Source organism: Pithys albifrons, chromosome 9 (assembly GCF_047495875.1).
Source record: "Pithys albifrons albifrons isolate INPA30051 chromosome 9, PitAlb_v1, whole genome shotgun sequence".
Taxonomy (NCBI): domain Eukaryota; kingdom Metazoa; phylum Chordata; class Aves; order Passeriformes; family Thamnophilidae; genus Pithys; species Pithys albifrons.
The window spans coordinates 18,415,010-18,431,645 of record NC_092466.1 but is presented as its reverse complement, the minus strand read 5'-3'; the positions used below and the strand labels follow the sequence as shown (position 1 = coordinate 18,431,645).

At 40.7% G+C, this 16,636-nt stretch overlaps 1 protein-coding gene across 10 annotated transcripts in view; it reads right to left on the bottom strand.

The window, feature by feature from the left end:
* The window catches only part of SLC16A12 (solute carrier family 16 member 12), a 33,018-nt gene that overhangs the window by 15,948 nt on the left and 434 nt on the right, over positions 1–16,636 (bottom strand). For 2 of the 10 annotated variants that reach the window (XM_071564434.1, XM_071564443.1), the window contains exon 1: positions 13,979–14,314. The exons of 2 other annotated variants lie outside the window; for them this stretch is intronic. The gene's annotated coding sequence lies outside the window, so the exon portion shown is untranslated. 6 more of the 10 variants (XM_071564439.1, XM_071564435.1, XM_071564437.1 and 3 more) reach the window with 6 other exon arrangements.

Sequence of the window (16,636 nt, the reverse complement as noted above, 5' to 3'; positions counted from 1 at the left end):
TTTACCTCACCTATTTGCTTCAGGACAAACATACAACAGTGCCAGTGTTTACCCACACCCTCCTTTCCTCCTCACTGTACTCTGAACCAAACTTTTGACACAAACACAAACAAATTGAGGAAAAAAGAGACAACAAATGGCTAATGCTGGAAAATGAGAAAGCATGTTGGTAGACAAGTATAGCACTAGTCACAAAATCTGGGGAAGTCTGAAAATGTCTGCAGTCAAAAGGTAGAGGATGCCAGGCACACAACACAGAAGACACATCCACAGACTTGTCACTTGACACACACGTTGTGTATTTGCCTTCCAGCACCCACTGCTAATTTGTAAGCAGGCCATATTTCTCAAGTGTTGATTCCATCCAGGTGACAGACAATTTGGCAGGGTTTGTGTTACATTTCAAATAAGATGATATGAACTAATTGACTGATTCTTTATTTTTAACTGATAGGGTCAATTATACATCCCCTTCCACAGAGCTTCAAGCAACAACTACCTTATGAAAACTGTGCAAATATTGGATCAACAAATTATCTGATGACTAAGGCAGTGGATACCAGGTACTTTATGTTGGATCAGTGAATGATCAGATCATCAAGCAGTACAATTTGATGCAAACCACCACCACATCCCTGTCTACTTACATGGAAAACAAAATTCAACACTTTTATGAGTGTCTAACCTAGCCACCAAAAAAAAACAAAAACAAAAGCTGCTATCTAATCTAGCATGAAGCCAGAGTGATACAAAGAGATTATACCTTGATTTGGCAATGAAGTCTGCCACTAATTTATCCTGCCAAATTCACCTGAATAAGCAGAGCCAGTACCAGTGCTTTGCACCATGTGGTCACCACATTTGGCATCTAATGCTAAGGGCCTCAAAGGTGTTTTTAGTGCATTATTGCAAGTTTCATATGTTACATTCAAATATCTTGATGATTGAATAGCCCAAAAGAATCCATGTCAGCTACCTGAATTAACAGGGCATTCATAAAGTTCAAATTATTTAGCTCAAAGGTTTCCTGGCAATCACAAGTAATGTAGTTAGGTGGAGTTTGCATCAGCATGTGATACAACACAGAGGGGTCCTGAGCAGTTCAGACATACCTCTGCAGCACTTTTTCAGAGTCTTGGCAAGCCTATGCTTCTTATTTTGGATCTGAGCATATCTTTCACTGCCTCTTCCAGAGGAATGAAGAGTTTTTTCAAGTTCTGATTATTAAGGCTGGAGGAGGAACTTCCAGGAATGCCAGAAGGGATAATAGTAACCATTCAATAAGCAGAAATATACACAAAAATTTTCACAGTTGTAAAAAATATCCACATACAGAGCCCTAATTAATTTTAATGCACAAACAGCAGTAGCTGGGTGCCATGGCCTCAGCCCAGATCTCTGGCCCAACTTCCCAGGCAAACTTCACATCGAGGCTGAGACCCTGGTTCACATTTTAGCTGTACATTAACGTACTTGGGAAGAATTTGATGACATATCAGCCTAAGCAAACATAGATTAGCTATTTGGTTACATGGTTACTTGCTGTTATTTTCCCAGAACCCTGCCTGCCAACATACACACAAACACCAAACATTTAATGAGGTTACAAGCAGCTGAAAACAATGATATTATAAGAAATGCCTGGCCAATACAGAAATGGGCCACCCAGCCTCCCTAAAAGCACCTATTATGTCAACCTGACAATTTCATTCTGAGGTTAGAAAACTTCATTTGCTTACACCCTGGTGCTGTTTTCTAATTAATTGTATCATAGATAGACCAGACAGTGGACTCTGCAAAATAAGTTGAACAGGCAGAAAGTTTGTCTGAGCAATCTTGTCCTCCCCCTTCCCAAACCTCAGTTTCCTCTCATGTTGCATTTTTTTCTTAACCTTCCTGGTATAGGGAAAGACTGTTTTTGCATGTGTGTTCCACCTTCAGCACTGTAAGACCTAATCCCCCCTGGCAGTGCCGGCTGCTACTATAACACATCTCAGATATGCATGAAAAGTTCCCGCTGCTTGAGATAGCTAAAGGAAAGAAGGGCTAAAAGATGATCTCGTGAAAGAGATCTGACTTTGCAACCTTTGATTGATAATTTTCACTAAAGCGTTAAGTAAATGTGCTGTGTTGTGAGTTCAAAAGACATGTAAGTGGAGTGAAAATGGCAACAAATTCTGCTGATCCCTAACAAAGCCTTAGCTACCCAATGTGCCCTGACACCTCACTAAATATTGACTCTGTTTCCCCAAGTTAATACATTAGGTTTAATCTGGCAGGATAAATAGCATATCAGTTACTTCAGCAGCTGTATTTGAGAACCCTGGAAAGAAAACAAGTGCTCCTGAGAGCATCTCCCTTACTCGGTCTGCTCAGTGAGCAGAAAGGAGCAGGTAAGTTTACTAAAAAGGCATGACTATAACCTTGTACCTCATCACGAGGCCTCTTTCGCCAGGGAAAGGAGCACAAAAATCCATGGCAGCCTAGCAACTGGCCAGCACAGCAACAGGAGCCAGTGACCTTTTAAACACGGCTCGCAGCCAGCAAAGCCTCCCTGCCCCCTCTGCCTACCCCTTCTTCCACCATAAAGATTTTCTTCTTTAAAGAAATTGATATCAAAATTATATCACAACAGTGTGAACCTGCAAAGCATTTGTATGACAAAAGACAGAGGAACAGCAGGTACAGTCAAGTTCTCCTGCCTGGGGACCAGGTGTTGTTTTTTTCCTACCTTGTTCAGCTGCTCCATTTACAGCATTGATGTACCTGAGCAGCTCCATCACCTCAAGAAATACCACCTCACCTGCCAGACAGTTTGGATGCTTTTTGAAAATGCTTCATTTGTAAAGGGATATAGCTTCAGCCAGAGGAATCAGCAGAAAGTCAGGTTTGTATCGCAGCTGCCCCACAGCAACAGCGCACAGATTCCAGATCATACTGGGGGGTCTCACCCCACTACGTTCTGCTTCTTCACACTATCCTGGCTACACAAAATCAAAATGGCTGTGGGGGTAAGATGCCTTTGCAATTTCTGTCAGAACTGCATGGAAGGATTTTGTGCATTTTGTGCAGTTTATGCCAAAGGAGCTGGCTCGAATATGTATAGCAGCATAAATAAGCACAGAATCCCATGCTTACTTTTACCTGATATAGAGATGCACATGACAGAAGAACAAGAAGGATACTTACCCAGAATTTTCTTTCTGGATAGTGAGATATATACATATACTGTATGTGCCATTTTCTACCTTCCCAGTGAAGATGGGCTGGACGAGGCCTGAGAAACGGCCTGAGAAACTCATGTCTCTGTGTCCAGAATGCCAGGACACACTCCCCGAACAGCAATATTTTTGTAGGAATATACCTTTCCAGAGAAAGTTTGACTTTAACTTACTTAACTCAATCTGAAAATGTGAGGTTTTGCTTGACATTCTGAAAGGTTTTTAAACTAACAAGCATAGTACTCACCATTTCATTTTTCACTGTGATGAAAATAACAGAGAGCCAGACAACTTTCTTTGAGTACACAGCTGTTACCAAAATCCGAGCTGGGCCTGCCAGTGTGCACAACCTTAGCAAGGTTATGGTCACACATGTTCCATCAAACACGTATTTTCTCCCTGAAAGGATAACTCCACTAATTGATTAACTAATAGCAAACAGCCGTGCTGCTGGGGCGGGATAATGGTACCATCACTGTCTCCATTTCAACATCTTTGTTCCCCTTCCAGAAAATAAGTGAGGATAGCCAAAAATGCTTACAAAAAATATCAGAAAATCTTTTCAGGAGGAAACAATCATTCCCTGCTGTCCAGTAACTTAATGACACAAAGCAAGATTTTAAAATTTGAGTTGAGGAGCTGCTGCTGACATTTTCTTATGATGTCAATATAAAGATGTATCTGATGATACGTACTGAACTTCCTGATGTTTGCTATTTTTCTAGTATCTCTCAATTTTTCAGTAGTTCTACATTTTCCTAATTTTAAACAGGTGGTAGGTAGGCAATGGCTGTGGAAGGGTTTTTTGTTTGTTTCTTTATAATTACATTACATTTATCTGTTACTTTTGCATTTCATAACATACCTTTAATGATGATTAAACACTTCATCAAAAACTTCTCACTTACTGTTGAGCTTAAATATGTAATGATACAATCCTTTTTCCAAGTCATTCCTATCTGTTTGAGGACCTGTGCACTTCTCTGGATCAGGCACATATTAGTATCCCAATATATCCTTAAGGAAATGTTAACATCTGACCATAATTTCTTGGAAATTCTGAAAAAGCCTTTTATTCAAAGTGTCTTCAGCTGACACTTTTCCCACATCTGGTATATTATTTTTTCTATCTTCAGCAATATCTTGCCCTGGGAAAGTACACCATTGCAAAGCTGCCATGGAACATGTGAGAATGGGACTTTTTTTCTCAGATCATTACGCAGTCAGTCTATGGAAATCACTACTTTCCTCTTCTTTTCCTGATTCTGCGCCCCAGATTCTACTTTGGTGATAAGGATCCAAAAATCAACCTCTTAGATTAGCTGGAGATCACCTGGTGAAGGACATAGAAAGAAAATGGTCTTCTGATGCCTCCAGAGAAAATCAGGATGTTATCAGGCACACCAGGAGTGCTCAGGTGCCAACAGTGTAGCTGTGCCTGAATTAAACTAAGGGGCTGATGACTATGGAGACATCTCCCTGCACATACCTGGAAGTGCCAAAGGCCATCCAAAAGCTGTGTTTGCTGCCAGTTTGTGTCTCACCTGTGATAAGAAATGAAAGCTGATGGACACCAGTTCCAGCAAACATCCTCGGTGGGGAGTCCCAGCCTGGGGAAGCACTGGCAACCATTCCATGGTGTCCTGGGAGAGATGCCACCCAGTGCCCAGACACTTGCTTGGCACAGGAAATCCAGGAAACAGGAGGCAAGCCAATGGGAAACTGGTACAACCTCCACCTAGAAATCTCAGTGATGTACTTATAGAACATGTACCTGTACTTGGAGCTCTTTCACAGTTACCATCTTTTCAGCCCTTCTGTTTATGGAAAAGCCTTGTTCAGGCTATGCAAAACTAGTTTGGTTCATAGTGTTCTTGATGCTCCTGGCTGAGGTTTAGTAAGATAAGGAATTGCACTTAGACAAAGACCTATTTTCCCCATGTTCTTGAAGAGTTCAGAGCCTAAGTGGCATTATTGAGTTTTTAACAATTCACACAGTAAAATATTCTTCATAGTTCTATTCAACAGGCGAATCTTACACAAGTGCTTTCTAAAGGGAAAGGAGGTGACTGCTTTAGGAAACAAAATCTGTACCTCCAGAACAAGCTATCCAGAAGAATGCCTCTATTTATCTGATGATTTAGAGCTGCTGTTAGCATGAGTTCATCATCTTCTTCAGTATGCAGTATTTGTTTGCAAAAACTAATCAGGCAAGAAAAGGCAAGGCAGGATATTTCCTTTTGTTCACACAAGCCTATGTTCTGAAACAAAGCTATTAGGATACATAATGCCATGCATGCTCTTCTAATGGACAATATGCACTATATGACACAAAACTCTGTGACTATTATTTTTCTTGGAAGGTTTTCAGGTGAAAACTTGAACTCTGTAAAACTAAGAGAGGCCTACTGTCATGTCAAAGCCACAATTAATTTTGCTTTTAATAATGTTATATAATAATTATTGTATATACAATGATGCATTAATGTAATCCCCTGCAGGAATGGAAATCTCTAAATACTGGAAAGACAACTGTTTAAGACAAAAACCAGGATGTCTGCCATTTCCTGAAACAAACTTCCAAAAGCAACTACTGATGAATGTTGCTTTATAGGGTTAGGTATTTCTGATAAGTCATTGCACAAATCACATTTACTTCATTAAGAAACAGGTTATAATATAGCCATAGGTATGTTCCAATAAACACATCTCTGCTCAGGTAGGCTCACATATGTGTCCCTGCACATAACCTTCAGAAAATAACAAAAGGGAAGCTATTAAGCTGGGAAGGAAACATTAAATACTAAAATGAAAGACAAGGAAACAGATGGAAGTCAAGAGGAAAAAGTCTTACCATGCCATACAAAATAAATCTCTGACCAGGAAGAATGCATTTACAGCATGCACATCAGGAAAACATGCATCTACTCACAAGTAATAGTTTGTCTTGGTGAAATTGCACACTGAAAGTTAACAATCAATCAGCGCATCTTGGGCAGATCAGCACATTCTTCATGCTCAGTCTTCCATTCAGCCTCACCAAGTCATCCATGTTTCAACTACATCCTTGCTTAATAACTTATTTTAGTTTTTAGGAAAGCTTTACAGCTTTGAGAAAAATGCCTCAGGTTCCCTTTGCTGAGTGAATATTGGTGCAGCTGCTTGATTACATCATTTTCAGAAATGATCAGCAGGAACTTTCCATGCCACTTAAGGGTGTACTCCTGCTAGTTAGCATTGCAGCCCAGAAATACAGTTTCTCAATTTTATGTTAAATAACATTTTTCTCTGTAGATATTTTTTTGTTTTGGTAAGTGAAATGTGAAAAAAAAACCCTAACTCTCCTATTAAGTATGTTTTACCTTTGCTTTCCAGATTTCTATTATAATTCTTTAAAAGCTAATCTCCATTTTCATTTTCTCTAGTGTTCCCACACAGATCCTCAGCTTGTATCCTCACAGCTCCACAGACACACAGAATATTACAGGAATTGTTCAAACACACCTATGATGGAGATGTAATCGGAGAGAACACTTGAAAAAATCCCTGACTACAAGAAGCACAGGATTAGTTTAACTCACAAAAAGTATGAGACCAAGGGCTTTGCAGCAAAGGACCCAAGGGTGCCTCTGTCAGGAAAACTAATCTGTAAAGTAGTGAGGGCAGAAATTTTACAGAAGAGAAATTCAAGTTACATTAGGAGTAATGAGACAGCATGTAGAAAAACAGGAAACCACTTTCCCCAGATTGTATCGTGTTTGTCTTTTCAACATCTACACTGCAAGAGCAGATAGCTATAAAAGGAGGAAAAGAGCCCATGTGGAGCCACAAGACAAGATGTTAGAGAGTCATATTGTTAAATGCTAGAGAGTAATGATAAGAGACCTCATAAGAGGTGAAATTTTAAAGTACTTCAAAAGGGAAAGGAAAGAGGCTGATGCTATCTAAGAAAAATAACCAAGAAATTTATGTAAGAACTAGTTATAAAAGCATTGATAAAAATGCTCAGTTTCTTCTTCCTGTTAAACCCAGTCCTAATTACAGCAGCTGAGCATTTACAACCACAGAACCAGCACAGCCTGCCAAATCTCCCATAAAACACCCAAACACTCCTATCAGAAACTCTCAAATGGAAACACTTCAGAAGCCAGCTACACTGGGTCTCCTTTTGCATGTGATCCTGAAGACCATTTGCTGGCCATGTTGGCCATTTATCACAACATCTCGAACCACTGCATTAGAAAGTTTATAAAAACAAAAACCTGGCTAAGAAATCAAAGAATAGATTGTAGAACTAAGTATAAGTTTTTAATCTGGTACCATGCTCCCAAAGGAGTTATAAGAAAGTTGGTTTTTTTTAAAAAAACTAGTCCTGGCTTCTTGCTCTCAGCTCCCTTGTTCACATTACTGGTCAAGGAGCTGCTGTGAAGAAATGCATTTGCTGTTTACACTGGACAGTTCTACATGTATTGTTTAGTCAAAGTCTCACTACATGTCAGCTTGGGAATGAAACACCAAGGGACTGTAGAGGACTCAATAGTTATCCTCTTATCCTTTTACTCCAGTCAACCTTGTAACTGTCTCTTAGCTACATCTCATTATCAACAATCCCTTTAGTGCGATCAGTTTCACTTTAAACAGCTTATTACATGGATGACAAAAAGACCAAAAATAACTCAATAATTATCAGAGAACAAAAATGATTTCTAAAAACAATGTTCATATATTGATAAACAAGAATTACATTCCTTCAAAATCTCTCTGTGAAATTTTTTTCTGTAAACACGAACAGACCCTAGTGATTTTTTCAAGAACATCTTCTACTTACAATGCAAAGTCACACCATCTAGGGAATAAACTATAACTATTATGATAGAATTATTAAATTGCATCTTCTGAATTACCTAAAAAAGTAACTTGGAGTATCCCAAAGAAGAGTTGTTACAGGGAACTGCTAGTTCACTCAGAAGTTCATCAACACTGTAATAACAAAAGGATAGCCTTGCTCTCACATTAAAACTGATTTTAAAAAAACACTGAGGTCAAATTAGTTTCTCATATAAGAGATCTCTCACTGAACTAAGTTAACATTTTCAATTAAATATCACCTGTGTTTCTTGGGACCCTAAGAAACACTGGAAAGCTGTCAGTAGCAATACTTGCCTATGAACTTACCTAAACAAAATTCTGTTACACACTTAAATCCTGAATCATTAGACCATTTTTCTTCTTGAGCAGGCATTTCACATTAGGACAGGTGGATTTTGATAAATTTTAAATTATTACAAAGTTTCAAACTCACCTGAAGCAAATAAAGAATCCCACCCAACTTTTAATCAGTCTTGAAGTGCCAGGTCATTTTCTTTTCCTCCTCCACAGCCACCCTAAAACACACTCCACTTGCTTCACACATTGCCCTGCCTGTCACTCCCTCCCTTCACACCCTCTGTTTTTTTCCCAATTTTTTCCCCAAACAGATTTTATTTGGTGCATTGGTGCCAACCACATAGTCCTTCCTGGTCAGGAGGCATTGATACACTGACATCATTTACATGCTTCCTATATTCTCTAGGAGCAATAAAAGTAATTTTATTTTGGTTTTTTCCAAGGAGTAGCTTCAAGTACCAAGTTTTCACCACTGTCACCCAAGATTTACTTTCTCATTTGGACAAAAGTAAATATTGCCTACTAAAGGAGTCTTCTGCAAAATACCTCTGCTGATGTGCCCGAGATGCCCATGCAAGGACTCTCATCTGAAATACTTTGTTATCTCGTTCTTTCTGGCAAACAAGCAGAGCCTGGAAACTCCGTAAGTGCCATTTCACCATTAGTCATATGTGGGCTGATTCTATGTATCATGCACCATAAGCAAAAAGGCAGAATTACATCATGTGGGTTGTGACCCCTCAGAGATTACTCTCCACTCCATTAACTTCAGTAAAAATAGACCAGCTGTGCAGGATAATTCTATTTATTCTTTCCAACTTGGGACTCCATCAGGCTAAATTAAATGGACACTGATGGAAAAAACTCTGACAATAAAAAAAAGAGATGAAACACTGACTCCATGAGGAGCAGAGGATGGTGGATCAGGCAGGCAAATGAGTCACGGTTCATTGACATTTCCCAATCTCTCTTGCACTGATTTGCTCTACTGCCCTGCATACTCTCCATCTGGATCCCCAAGCTAACCAAAAGGGTAACTGTTCAAAGTTTTGGATCTGTGCTGTGCATCACTGAGCTTCTGTGGGTACAGAAATAACAGTGTTTGCTTCTACAGGAAACTGGCTCTGTCTGGGATTCACAGGGAGGTCTCTGCTACAATGCGTTTTTGCCCACTTTTAATACAAAACATCAGATGCACAGAGAAATAGTCTGAACCACTATAGATGATGAAAACAGAAAATATTAATTCTATATTTAATAATGAAAACACCTTTCATAAAAAAAGCTTCAGCTGCTATTGGAGCACAGTATTGATATCGCTTCAGTGAAGAAACTACCTGGTCTTTGTATTTCAAGAGGGAAACTACCGCTCCACTCAGCTGGCTCTTCTTGCTCAGCTGATTTCCATTTTAATCTTTTCTCTGTCCATGAGAGAACTTTTTCAGTCCCTTCAAAAATGCACTTTGGCTTGCTGCTGATGATATCACACTATAGCTGCCCCAAGAATCATTTAAGATAAGTAAATAAAGATTACTACAAAAGTTTAGAAAGACAAAAAGTCAGCAGGCAGAGTGCACTTTATGAAGAAGCCTCCCAAATACCTCTGGTCTTTAGCTGTAACAAGTAGTGTTGGCATGTAAGATTAAGCAGGTCAGATAGTATAGCTTTCAAGCTTTTATGGAATAAAGTGTAATTTAAGGACACAGTTGAATGAAAGCAGGGTTGCCAAGATATACAATCAATAGGAAGACAACTCTCCAAGAACATGTGGCAGCACAGGAGAATAGTTAGGCGATAATAGCTAGACAGTGGCTTATTATCCAAACTGAGAGAATTGCATCTGGAAGGCTGCAATATTAAAAAGAAAAAATGAGGGGAAAAAAAAGGAGAGAGCGAATGCAAACTACCAGAAATGTTTGTTTCTTTAAAACAATAAAATGTTGCTACTAATGAGAAGTGTAACAACCTTAGCACGTTCAAATAGCAATAGCACATCAAATCAATTCTAGCCCCCATATGAAGCAAAGGGAAGCCTCTATTCCTACCGAGTTCAGTGCTACAACACATGTTAAAACCAGCTATTGCTATTTATTGAACACTGACACTGAGACACACCTATACAGGCAAGGCTGAGTGTGATGCCCCTGGCCCAGCAAATTTCAAACTCAGTAGCTGAGAGACTGGATGCAGCATTTCAGTGACACAAAGGTGAAGCTGACATGCCTTGAACATGGAACCATTTTGGTTTTGACTCTTCTGATATCAGCTCTTCCTTTCCCTGTTCTTTTAGTGACTTTTATGGAGAAATAAAGGTGATGAGCTTGAAGAGCTTATTACAGGGGCCTCAGAATAGACACAAAGTCAAAAAATTACCAATCCAAGTACTCTGGTACCTTGGGGAATGCGCAGGAGTAATGCGAATATGGAATCCATAGTCCATTGCTGTATCAGCAAATGCAGACAGAGCAGAGAGGAGCCAGGACAGTGACCACAGACAAGCAGCAGTAGGCTGTACTACACCTCAGCTGTGCACCAGCCAGCAGGTTGCCTGAACAAGCTCTGAACACTCCTCTGTCAAAGGAGATATGGATTTAATTTTGATGGTATCACCAAGTGGCAAGACCAGAAGAGACATTTCTCCTAAACAGGACAGGTCAGCTCTCAATCTAGCAGAAGTAAAATTTGTAATTCCCAGACACTCAGAGATTGCACAAAAACCTTGGAAGTTGGAAAGAAAAGGGTGACAAATTGGTTCTCCATAAATTACCTGTTAAGTTAAAAGAATAATAATTTGCATTATAAATAAATATCCAGATATGTTTAGGGCTGCCCATTATCATTATTTCTGGTCACTTATGACTATCCTCTGTCAGCAACTAATGCATTTACCATTCAGAAAGCATTCAGGGACAATATTCCCCAGAAACTGAATAGATTCTAGTGACAATCAAAACAGTTCAAGAAAATAATTTTAATAGTAAAAGGAGCCTAGATTATCTCAGTTGTCTTGTATTTACATTAATTTTGAATCCTATTCACTTAACTAGCATTACCCAACTTGCAAGTTGATGCAAAATATGTCTGTTTCCCAATCCATCTAAGTGTGGGTGTACATCCCCTACATAGATCACACATAAAAAGCACATAAAATAAAAAATACAGTTGCTTCATTCTTCTATGTAGATGACACTCTGAGACAGCATTCACACCAAAGCCCAGAAAATCATCTCACAATACAACACCAGAAATAGAAAAAAGAGACAAACAATCCTTCCATGAAAACAGGTAACATTGTCTAAAAGCAAAAACTAAAGACCACTTCATTTACTGTCTTCTCACTCCATTATCCCACTACATGAAACAAGCACAAACTAATAAATATGACACATAAGCCAAATACCAACAAAAATTGCTGTTTCATTTGTTTTAAGTCCCAAGGAAAAGAAGGAAAAACATCCCAGTTTGTGGATAACCTGTAGTTCTCCAACACTGAATTGCAGCTGAAACAACTATTCAGTGGCATTTATATTGTATGCAAAGTACCTGATAGGGTTTTATTAATGAAGAGTAAGCTAATCCTAACCCACTAGTAAAATTTATTGTTGCACCCCCTCAAGCCAGTTCTACAATTCCCACCTGCTGCAGGCTCTGGGGGAGAAATCTGCCACAAATTGCTGGCTAATCTTAACATCAAATAAGTCATCTTGCTGCTGAAGCGCTGATCTGTTGCCTCAGGGGCCTGCACAGCTTAAAATGCTGCAGAGACTAAAGTGATGGATTTTGCTTTTACAGTGTAAGGAAAGATACTCTAAGTGCCCTCTGGCTATACCTGAATTCTGTGGGCTCCTGAGCTGTGTTACCACGGTGTCTATGACCATGCCAGACAGGTGCCACCTGAGTCTCTGGGCATGCAGCACCCCCCACCCTCCGGTACGGAAAATGGAGAATGCTTCTTCCAAAAACAGAAGGATGAGAGACCTGAACAACAAAGATTTGGAAGATCATAGCTTGTCCTGCGTGTTGTTACATCCAGTATCCTACAAGCCTAAGGGAGGCAAGGAGCCAATTCAGAAAAAGACAGTCTTCACCTGGGTATCTTCATTCAGAGCAGCTGACTTGGTATACAGTCCTACTGGCAACAGCTCTCCCACTTCCCACCTCAGAGCAAGTTCAGACAGCTTCCTGAGAGGGAAACAAAACTATCTTTGCAGTTCAATAGGCAGAATAGGAAATGCCTTCCTTTCCAGTGACGAAAAACTGAGTTATTAGCTAGAATGTCTACAGTTTTGGGTTTTAAAAATTGTACCTTTCCAAATTTCTCCATATCACAGACTGGGAGCCCACATCCTGCAGGCCATCTGTAGCCTGCAGTTTTACTGCTCACAGTCACATCAACGTATGTCAATTAATACAAGCAACAATATAGCTCATAATATATGTATTTAGGTCTCATAAGTCTGCTGGGAAGAAACACCTTTCCTATTAGAAAAAAATGGATAAAATGAAGATTTTTTGTTCTTTTAATCTATTACATGAGACTTTAGAGATAATCCAAACTGCAGTTTTCACCCAATGGCATTATTTTTGTGATGTATCATTATGTGTGTAATTTTAGGATACATTCCCTATACTATTCTCTCTGTAGTGTCTCTCCTATAGTGACCCATCACAGGAGAAACAGTAAAGGTAAGATATTTTTCTTAACTCCCATACAGTATCTTGGTTTAGGTTGGAAGAAAAAAGCCCTATGATTTTTTTCTGTTGAATAAAGATGGTCAAAACAAGTACAAGAAAGTGTACCATCATTCTCTAAATATGCACACATGCTACATAGGCAATGTTCTGTGAGCATTTTCTTACTGCTACAATAGGATCAAGGCAGAGAAACAAAGTATCTAAAGTAGGAATGAGAACAAGTCCTAAAACAATACACATAAGTGTCAGTGCTTTCCAGACTAAAATAAATTATAAACTATAGCAAGTTTACATTCCACTGACTTCTCAGTCTCACCATACCAATTAAAAGTGCTATTTTCCTAATCACTTCTGTTATTCATAACTTAACAGCAGGTCTATGCCACATTCAAAAGTATATTTAACATTTTATATACATCTAAAAGAGAGTAAAGTGCATGCAGGTGGCAGCTATGCTCTCTGTGATTAGAGGCACCCTCTTAGGGGTGGCTTAATCTTCCCCTTTAGAATTTTAGGTATTCACCTATCCAGGTCAATATAATCTGATTAATAAAATTCATATCCTTATGATGCCTGCGTGTACTTTCCACAAAAACGGTCTTTTGAAATGCTCATACTCTGAGACAGAATAGTATACAGAATGTATCCTGAAGTTACACACATAGCTATGCATCACAAAAATAAAGCCATTAGGTGAAAACTCAGAATTACAACAGAAACACAGAATCAGATTTTCATGTATACAGCTAACTGCACATGCACACAACTGAGATATCTCAGCATTCAGCTATGGTTTTGAGGCAACTGCCCTAACAACATGTCCTCTACCACTGACCACAATTTGATAAGTAATTACTTCTTTCAGCAGCTGCAATGCTGGCAGAAACAGCCCTTACCTCCTGTTCCTGGCCACACGTTTCCTCCTTCCAGGCCACCTTCTCAGCCCTGACACAGCAGCCACAGTCAGACAAATCACAGATTAAAGTAATTGATAAAAAAGAAGAAAGAGTTCTTTTGAACCCGCTGCAGTTCCCTCAATGCAGTTTACCACCAGCCCCACAAATGGTTGTACTAGTACGGCTCAGAGGGTGGCAGGGGGCTGCTTATGCAAGCACGGTTCTCTCAGGAAACACATGCCAAATTTCTCCCTCAGCAAGCAATTGTGTTTGCACTGAAACATCTGAAAAATCTTCCCCCTCTGTGCCCGGTCTGTAGGACCTTGGCCTGGGAATTGGGATCTGGAAGGGATCCCTGGGGGTGTCCTAGTCCTCTTTGTTCACAGTTGCAGGCAAGAAACAACTCAGCACACCCCATCAGTCAGGAGACACACTGTAGCAAACCACTTGTCAGGTACACAGTGCACGGCTTGAAAATGAACTGAAGGTGCACGCTGGGGCAAAAAGAAAGTTCCTGAGGTTTCCTCTGTTTACGTATCAGCTGAATCAATTCTGATAAAGCTTTGTGAAATTGAATTACGCTATGCTATATTATCTTTCATTATCACTTTCCAGCTTGAGGTTAAAGCAGAAATTAATGACTGAATTTTAAAAGCATTAACGTGGAAACTCCTAAGCCCAGAGAAACCGTTCATTAAAACAGAGCTTCTGTTACACTGCTGCAAAAGGTGGAAAAGTAAAAACTAAATGTAACGCAACTGAAAAAAATATAAAACAAAAACACATAATGAACTATGTATAGCTAAAATAAAAACAAATATGAAAAGACAGTAACAGCTAGTGATTTGAGGTGAGCAATAACATGGCCCTAACTGAGGCATAATAGAATCACTCTGAGCAAAATGCAATCCTGTTTCAGTTCACTAAGTTTCAAGTTATCCTGCAATTTCCCAGCGCTAACGGAAACATTTCCTCATTGACACCGCAGGAGCAGACTAACAACAACAAACATACTCACTGCCCCAACCAGCTTGTTATGTTATGTTAATGAACCATTTTAGTCAGACAATCACACAAACCTGAATTCATCTCAAATACCTAATTAACGACTTACTCCTAGAGATATTAAGCATAATGGGTCAAAAATGAGTGGCAAATTATCAGAAAGTTCTAAACAAGGATAATACTATATCTTTTGGCTTGGCTTTTTTTTTTTCGTTGAATAGTTTCCCTGAACTTAGTCAACCTGTGAACACAAAATTTCCTGCAAGACATGCCAGTAATATCACTTGGCCTGAGTCTATTACTGCACACCTGGCTAAGTCCTACAAGGTACTAAAAATTCTCCATGAAATGAATTATGTTAATATCCTAGAAGAAATATCAAGGTCGTTTAGGATAAGGATCACTGTGATTAGCTACTTCCACAGCTAGCTATTCCTAGGGCAGACCATGGGCCAGCTCTCCAGCCTGTCCCTGAGCAGTCTGCGCCTGGGTTTTTGGAGCCCTTGAGGAGCCGCTCGCACACACACACGGACAGAGCCTGTGCCTGAGGGTCCCAATGCCAGCTGCGAGTCTGCATGCACATGGACGGGGCCACGGCACGGCACAGCCTCTCACACCCGAATCTGAACAGATACATGTGTTCTGCTTATGCAAGAGAAATAAAAGATAATTGAGTTTCCTCATACCATCCAGCGACTTTAAAGACTGTGTATTCTTTACCTTACCTGACCAACAGCTTATATATATGTATGCACATATATACTAGTGGCGTTTAGCGCGATTTTTATTTATTTTCCAGTGGTTCCGCGGTTCTAAGACAGGGCACAGGAGCAACCCGCCTGAAGCCCCTCCGGAGCGCCGCCAGCCCCGCCCCGCGCCCCCTGCCCGCGCTCCCCGCGGGGTTCCTCCCCGTCTCCCTCCTCGCCGTTCCCGGGACGAGCCCCTACCTGCAGGGTACAGCCCCTGCCTGCAGGCTGCGGTCCCGGCGGCAGCCCCGTGGCCACGGTGCTGCCCCGCGGGCCCGGGCCGGGGCGGGTGTCGTGGCGGTGACCGCGGTCCCAGCGCAGCGGGCGGGCAGCGCTCGGTGCCAGCTCGGCCCCCACCCCGCAGCTCCGCGGCCCCCTTGGTCTCCCACCTGACCAAGCGGTTCCCCTCCCCGCAGCGCGGCCCGGTGGGCTCGGCCGGGCGCTTCCCCCCAGCCGGCTTCGTCAAACTGCCATCGGAGTCCCTCCTCGTGGTACCCTTACCACCAAGAAAAGCGAAAAGCGCGACTCAGCAGTGCCACGGGTGCTTTCATCGCATTAAGAGGGCTTTTTTCTTTCTTTTTTTTTCCCCATCGACGCAAAGTCTGTACTGGGATTTGTGGATCAGTGCTCTCAGGCATTTCATAAGGTATTTTTAACCTGTTGCAAAGTCAGGCAACTCTCAAAAGTGGAAATGAAAAAACACTAAAAACTTCAGTATAGGTATAACCCTCTGTCACATACACCAGCCCTGCATGCCCCATACACCATTAGGAGTCATGCTGCCATTGCTTGCAAGTCTTTAAATTTTCAAATTCCGTTCAAAATCCCAGACCAGGGGAAGGACTCAGAGAGATTTGGACCCTAGACTCTTGGAACAAGTTTCAAATTCCAGCAGCCTTCTGTTTAT